Source organism: Sapajus apella, unplaced genomic scaffold, assembly GCF_009761245.1.
Source record: "Sapajus apella isolate SASKATOON/1434 unplaced genomic scaffold, GSC_monkey_1.0 scaffold77, whole genome shotgun sequence".
NCBI lineage: Eukaryota > Metazoa > Chordata > Mammalia > Primates > Cebidae > Sapajus > Sapajus apella.
In genome coordinates, this window is record NW_022437017.1 from 1,030,338 (window position 1) to 1,038,184 (window position 7,847).

Below are 7,847 nucleotides of genomic sequence, written 5' to 3' on the forward strand. Positions count from 1 at the left end.
AAAAAAAAAAAAAAAAAAAAAAAAAAAAAGCTGGGCGTGGTGGCTCATGCCTTAGTACTTTGGGAGGCCAAGGTTGGCAGATCACCTGAGGTTGGGAGTTTGAAACCAGCCTGACTAACATGGAGAAACCCCATCTCTACTAAAAAATACAAAATTAGCTGGGCATAGTGGTGCATGCCTGTAATCCCAGCTATTCAGGAGGTTTAGGCAGGAGAATTGCTTGACCCTGAGAGGCGGAGGTTGTGGTGAGCCGAGATCGCGCCACTGCACTCCAGCCTGGGCAACAAGAGTGAAACTCCATCTCAAAAAAAGAAAGAAAGAAATATAAAAAGGGGGCCAGGCACAGTGGTTCACGCCCATAATCCCAGCACTCTGGGAGGCTAAAGTAGGCAGATTACTTGAGCCAAGAGGTTCAGGGCCAGCCTGGGAGATAGCAAGACCTCCATCTCTAAGAAAGCAAAACATAAAACAAAAATTTTTAATAAACATAAAAAGGCCCCCTTCCTCAAGGCTGACCAAGCCCTAGAGCAAGACTTGGCAAAGTCAAGCAGGGCTGGAGCTCAGCCCCTGGCGCCTGGGGTTTGCGCGAAGGCCAGGGAGATTCTGGGAGGAAAACGGAATTCTGACTTCAGAGAGGTTAAGTCATGCAGAATAGAGTACTGCCTCAGTCTCTGACTCCAGGGCCTGAGTAAGTGATTCAGGCCGAGGATCAAAAGGAATAGGATGAAAACCTTGAAGGTCAAGGAAGGGCAGAGCCAAGAGGAAGGGCAAGCAGAGCCACTCCCACAGGCGGGAGCCCCCAGAAGATGCCTCCAGGAGGCAGGCAAGACCTTCAGGTGCCCAGCCAGTCCGGGCTGTCCACAATCACATTTGATCATCACAGGGCCAGTTTCAGGTCCCTGGGCACAATGAGACATCCACTGTGCCCCTTTACTGGGACTTTCGGGACAAGCCAGGGTCACATGCAGCACATCCTCCCCCTTAAGTCTCCCGCTGGAACAGGTGAGCAGCAACCGTCTCATCAGCCACCTGCTTCCTGAGCCAGTGGGGTGTGACTTGCCAACTTCAAAGAGAGAACTTAAAAATCCCCCAAGAGCTAGCACAGTGGATCATGCCTGCAATCACAGCTGGTCAGGAGGTGGAGACCGGAGGATCGCTTGAGCCCAGGAGTTTAAGACCAGCCTGGGAAACACAGAGAGTCTCCATCTCTAAAAAAATAAAAAGTGGACGGGCAAGGTGGCTCACGCCTGTAATCCCAGCACTTTGAAAGGCTGAGGCGGGCGGATCACCTGAGGTTAGAAGTTTGAGACCAGCCTGACTAATATGGTGGAACTCCGTCTTGAAAAAAAAAAGAAAAAGTGGGAAAAAAAACCCACCTCAAAGAACCATTTTAAAGTCGACCACTATTAAAAACAGGGCCCTGGCCGGGCGCGGTGACTCAAACCTGTAATCCCAGCACTTTGGGAGGCCGAGGCGGGTGGATCACGAGGTCAAGAGATCGAGACCATCCTGGTCAACACGGTGAAACCCCGTCTCTACTAAAAATACAAAAAATTAGCTGGGCATGGTGGTGCATGCCTGTAATCCCAGCTACTCAGGAGGCTGAGGCAGGAGAATTGCCTGAACCCAGGAGGCGGAGGTTGCGGTGAGCCGAGATCGGGCCATTGCACTCCAGCCTGGGTAACATGAGTGAAACTCCGTCTCAAAAAAAAAAAAAAAAAGCCAGGTACAGTGGCAGGCACCGGAGGCTGAGGCAGGAGAATTGCTTGAACCTAGCGACAGAGATTAAAGTGAGCTGAGATGGCACTGCTGCACTCCAGCCTTGGCAATAGAATGAGACTCCATCTCCAAAAAAAAAAAAAAAAAAAAACCACCATATTTTTTCCATACGTTTTCTATGTTTAGATATACTTAGATACACAAATACTCACCATCGGGTCACAATGGCCTACAATCGGTATAGTGACATGCTGTACAGGTTTATAGCCTGGGAGCAAGAGGCTATCCCACAAAGCATACGCACGGACTAGGCTCCACAACTAGATGTGTGTAAGCACACTCTATGATCTTCACACAACCACAACATCATCCAGCAACGCGTTACTCAGAATGTATCCCTGTTGTTAAGCAATGTGCGACCATTAAGGACAAAATGCAGGAGCTGATTCCTTTGCTACCACTTTGAAACACATAGAACTTATTATAAGAGGAAAAAATGGCCGGGCGCGGTGGCTCAAGCCTGTAATCCCAGCACTTTGGGAGGCCGAGGCGGGTGGATCACGAGGTCAAGAGATCGAGACCATCCTGGTCAACATGGTGAAACCCCGTCTCTACTAAAAATACAAAACATTAGCTGGGCATGGTGGCACGTGCCTGTAATCCCAGCTACTCAGGAGGCTGAGGCAGGAGAATTGCCTGAACCCAGGAGACGGAGGTTGCGGTGAGCCGAGATCTCGCCATTGCACTCCAGCCTGGGTAACAAGAGTGAGACTCTGTCTCAAAAAAAAAAAAAAAAAAGAGGAAAAAATGTATTATCTATGTTGTCCCACCAGGCTGTTTCAGGAATCCTAATAAACGGTGATAGCTAACAACTTTGGAGCACGACGTGTCAGGCACCACTGTAAGCACTTCGCATTTGTCCCTGGTTGTTGAGCTCTTGCAGCAATCCTACAAGCTGGATAGTAGTACTGTCCCCTTTGCAAATTAAGAGTGGGATGTGAGCTACTGAGAACAAGACGCTTGTCTGCCCATTCCCCAAAGAATCCCCAGCTCCCCAGCAGTATCTGCCACATGGTAGGCACTCAATGCACGCTTGTTCACCACATAAAAGGGGAAGAGTAGCTGGGTCATCTCTTGCACAACTCCAGGGGGTGCCATTCACATTGTGTTCTGTCTACAGGAACCATGAATGGGTTCCTCTGTGCCATGGCAGCCCTGATGACTGAGAGATGCAAAAAGGCAAAACCCAGGAGTCAACCCCAGGAAGCTGACTTAAGAGTCCTTACAGAAAGAAAATAACCCTGGGCCTCAGTTTCCTCACTGATAGAAAGTTCCACCAGGCTGGTGGGGTGCAATAGCTCACGCCTATAATCCCAGCACTTTGGGAGGCTGAGATGGGCAGATCACAGGAGGCCAGGAGTTCGAGACCAGCCTGACCGACATGGTGAAATCTCGTCTCTACTAAAAATACAAAAATTAGCTGGGTGTGGCGGCATGCACCTGTAGTCCCAGCTACTCGGGAGGCTCAGACATGAGAATCACTTGAACCTAGGAGGCGGAGGTTGCAGTGAGCTGCACTCCAGCCTGGGCAACAGAATGACTTTGTCTCAAAAAAAAAAAAGAGGCGAGCTAGGTGGCTTCCAAAGTCCTGTAAACCCAGCACTTTGGGAGGCTGAGCCAGATGGATCGGTTGAGGTCAGGAGTTTGAGAACAGCCTGCTCAACATGGTGAAACCCCAACTCTACTAAAAATACAAAAATTAGCTGGGTGTGGTAGTGCACGCCTGTTATCCCAGCTACTCAGGAGGATAAGTAAGGAGAATCACTTGAACTCAGGAGGCACAGGTTGCAGTGAGCCGAGATCACACCATTGCACTCCAGCCTGGGCAACAAGGGGAGACTCCATCTCAAAAAAAAAAAAAAAAAAAACGTTCCACCAGACATCTGCCCTAAACCCTAGTCCTTCCCATCCTCCTACTTTCCACAAACAACCAAGACATGGATTTGATCTAAGGTTATCTCCTGGTGCTTTGAAGGTCCCCAAGGAGAAGCAAAGGTATGCAAATAAATTGTAAATAAATACAAACATGTTTAGGTGCTCCTCACTGACAGAAAGTTTGGAGACCACTGCACCGCCCTCTATTACAATTCTGATGACATCACCTCCCCTGCTCAAAAGCCTACACAATCAACATTTACGTCTCCTAAAGGGCTGAACACAAAATAATTTTAGGTGTCCCATGAAAACCATTTATTACTTTCCTAACTATGCATGCATTAATTTTCATTTTTTAGACAGGGTCTCGCTTTGTCACCCAGGCTGGAGTGCAGTGGTTCAATCATGGCTCACTGCAGCCTGGACCTCCTGCCCTCAAGGAGCTTGGGACCACAGGGGTACTACATTCCAGCCTAGTGGACAAAGCGAGACTCCAGCTAACAGGAAAAAAAAAAAGGCCAGGTGCAGTGGCTCATGCCTGTAATCCCAGCACTCCAGAAGGCTGAGGCCAGCAGATCATGAGGTTAGGAGATTGAGACCATCCTGGCTAACACAGTGAAACCTCGTCTCTATCAATAATACAAAAAATCAGCTGTGCATGGTGGCACATGCCTGTAGTCCCAGCTACTCAGGAGGCTGGGGCAGGAGAATTGCTTAAACCCCAGGAGGTGGAGGTTGTAGTGAGCCAAGATCATGCCACTGTACTCCAGCCTGGGCAACAGACTGAGAGTCCGTCACAAAAAAAAAAAAAAAAAAAAATCGAGTGCACACTATGCATCACATGCCCAGTGTGTTAGCAGCTTCCCACGTGACCTCATCAACCCTCACAAGAAGCCTGTGAAGTTTCAGGCATCCTCGTCCTACCTGTTTCACAAGTGGGGGACCCTAGTGCTAAGCACCTCGCTTGACGTTAAGCTAGGATTTAGAGAACGGGGTGTGAATTCAGGAGGTCAGATTACAGAGAGGAGGACAACTGAGGTTTGGGAAAACGACTTGGAAAGTTCAAAAACAAACAACTAATGTGCATCCCTTATAACCCATCCCCAGTCCTGCACCAAGCTTTTTCTTTCCTTTTTTCTTTTTAAGACAGTCTCGGCCGGGCGCAGTGGCTCAAGCCTGTAATCCCAGCACTTTGGGAGGCCGAGGCGGGTGGATCACGAGGTCAAGAGATCGAGACCATCCTGGTCAACATGGTGAAACCCCGTCTCTACTAAAAATACAAAAAAAAAAATTAGCTGGGCATGGTGGTGCGTGCCTGTAATCCCAGCTACTCAGGAGGCTGAGGCAGGAGAATTGCCTGAACCCAGGAGGCGGAGGTTGCGGTGAGCCGAGATCGCGCCATTGCACTCCAGCCTGGGTAACAAGAGCGAAACTCTGACTCAAAAAAAAAAAAAAAGACAGTCTTACTCTGGTGCCCAGGCTGGAATGCAGGAGCCCGAGAATGGCTCACTGCAGCCTCTACCTCTCTGGCTCAAGCAATCCTCCCACCTCTGCCTCCTAAGTAGGTGGAACCACCAATGCATGCCACCATACTCAGCTAATTTTTGTATTTTTTGGAAAGATGAGGTCTCTCTCTGTTGCCCAGGTTAGTCTCCAACTCCTGGTCTCAAGCAATTCTCCCACCTCAGCCTCCCAAAGTGCTGGGATTGCCCAAAGCCACTGCACCCGATCCTGCACCAGGCCTTGAACAAAGATGCTCACGCGATCTTCCACAGGACCCTCTCCTTCAATCCACAGATGTTCACTAAAGACCTACTATGCGTCAGGCCCAGGGTACTCTGGGGCTAGCAAGGTAGACACAGTCCCAGCTCTCACCGTGCTGGCGGCGACAGCTACACGAGAAAGGACGAAGGTGATGTGTGAGCATAACTGAGGGGAACAATGGCTAGTCCAAGGTGGCCAGGAAAAGTCAAAACACAATCCTGGTCGGGTGAGGTGGCTCACAGATGTAATCCCAGCACTTTGGGAGGCGGAGGTGGGTGGATCACCTGAGGTCAGGAGTGTGAGACCAGCCTGGCCAAAACGGGGAAACCCCATCTCTACTAAAAATACAAAATCAAAAAAATTAGCCAGTCATGGTGGTAGGCACCTGTAGTCCCAGCTACTTGGGAGGCTGAGGCAGGAGAATCGCTTGAACGCAGAAGGCAGAGGCTGCAATAAGCCGAGATCGGGATACTGCACTCCAGCCTGGGCAACAGGAGAGACTCCATCTCAAAAAAAAAAAAAATCCTACATATCCTCCCTGATTTTGAGGCCCCCTCTTCCAGGCAGCCCCCATGATCTCCAGCTACCACCCATCTACTGCATGTCTGCTGCATCCCTCTCACAGTGCAGGTTACAGCATTAAATGGCAGGCCAGGACGGTTTGTTCCCACATTTACCACCTGCTCCCCTCCGAGACTGCAGAGACTCCAGGAGCCAACCCCCGGCCATCCAACACTCAGTAGGGCCTCAACAAGTATTTGCTGAACAATGAGTGACACTGGACCAGACAATAACAATATTGCTTCCCACTTGCCAGGAACCATTTCACAGGCGTTCACCAATTCCATTTGTGAGATTACCCCCTTTCACAAAGAAGGAAAACTAAGAGGTTCAGAGAGGTTAAGCCACTTCCCTAAAGTGACAGTGTGCTAAGTGACTGATAGCACCAGGAATCAAACTTGAATGCAGCCTATCAATCCAAACTGAAAACTTGTTTCAAATTCTTGCGAAGTGTCTTTTCCACTTACTCACTTTGCACTTTCCCCAAGGAGTCACTGACCAAAAGAAAAAAAAAAGAAGACTGGTGTCTTCAAGATAGGGACAAAACACTCGCCTAAAAAGTCCACGTTCGAAAAAGAAACAAACAAACAAAAACCTTCAACTGGAAAACCCATTGGGAAGGAAGAAAAAGGATGCAAAAGCAAAGTACTGCTTTTATACAGCAAACGATTTCCTCCGTGGTCCCCTACTTGCAGCAGACCCCATCCCCAAACTTCCCCAACCCCAATTCGGACAAACATTCTGAAGTCACTAATTCCAAGGGATTGGAGGAGTCCTTTACCTTTCCTTGAAAATCTGGAATGACGCGTTTTTAAGACAATTTCAGGTCGGCTAGCCCAAGGGAACCGCTAATGCCCGTGTCCGGTCGACGCCGGACATATCTGGAGGTTTGGCTACCGAGCCCCAATCGCAGCTTCGCCAAAAAGGCAACATTCGGGTCTGACCCGCTACCACGCAGCCAGAAAAGCCCCAACGCCTGCCTATTGTTGCAAGCGCTGAAATTGGGAGGGCGACTGTGGGGGTGCCGGGCGAGAGGGGCGAGCTTTGTCCCGCGACCCCGGCGAGAGCGCGCGCGGAGGGGCTCGCGCGGCCTCCACGCGGCCCGGGTCCCCCACCCGCCCCGCCACTCCGCAGGGACCGTCCCTGCTGCGGCCTCGCGACGCTGTGGCCTTCCCCACGCGCGCGGCTGCCGGCCAGGCTTCTTGACCCTCGGGCGCCGCCGTACCCGGGCCCCACACCGGGCGCGCCGGTGGCCCCCTCCCCCCTCAGCGCCCCGGCTCCATTCAAACCGCCCTCCCCAGCCCCGCGCCGCGCTGCCCCCGCGGCCCGCGTTCCTTACCGGGAGCGGCCGGCGCCGTCGCCTTCCCGGCGCCGCCCCCGCCCCTCCGCGCGGGGCCGGGGGCAGAGTGAGAGTCTCGCGTCTCCTCACGAAACAAAGAAGCCGCCGCCGCCGCCGCCGCCGCCGCCGCCAAGCGAGGGGAAGCCTCACGCGCGCACCCGCCGGCCTCGGCCACCGCCCCCCCTTCACACACACACGCGCGCGCCGCGCGCGCCCCCGCTGCGCGCGCGCTCGCTGGCTACCCTTCCCCCAGCACCGCGGACGGCCTCTCCAGCTTCCGCCGCCCGCCCGGCCTCGTGCGCGCGCCAGTCCGCCCTTCCGCTCCCTGCGCGCGTGCGCTCCCGCCCCTAGGCTGACAGAGGTGGGCGTGTCTAGGAGGAAGCACGCGCGCCCGACGCACCGCCCCAAGCGGGCCGCTATAGCCCCGCGCCTGCGCACCGGTAGCTTTGCCCTTTGCACGCCGCGCGTCCTGTCGCCCCGGAGCATGCGCACAGCGGGCGTCACTGCGGTGGAGGCGACAGCAGTGGCG

The 7,847-nt window shown here is 52.5% G+C and overlaps 1 protein-coding gene across 8 annotated transcripts in view; it reads right to left on the minus strand.

Moving 5' to 3' along the window:
- Nucleotides 1-7,625, minus strand: part of SMARCA4 (SWI/SNF related, matrix associated, actin dependent regulator of chromatin, subfamily a, member 4) — a 92,807-nt gene extending 85,182 nt beyond the window's left edge. For 3 of the 8 annotated variants that reach the window (XM_032251754.1, XM_032251753.1, XM_032251747.1), the window contains exon 1: nucleotides 7,319-7,478. The gene's annotated coding sequence lies outside the window, so the exon portion shown is untranslated. Of the gene's footprint in view, nucleotides 1-6,760; nucleotides 7,165-7,318 lie in introns of those variants that run through there. The other 5 variants (XM_032251741.1, XM_032251742.1, XM_032251745.1 and 2 more) reach the window with 5 other exon arrangements.
- Between the last annotated feature and the right edge of the window lie 222 nt (nucleotides 7,626-7,847).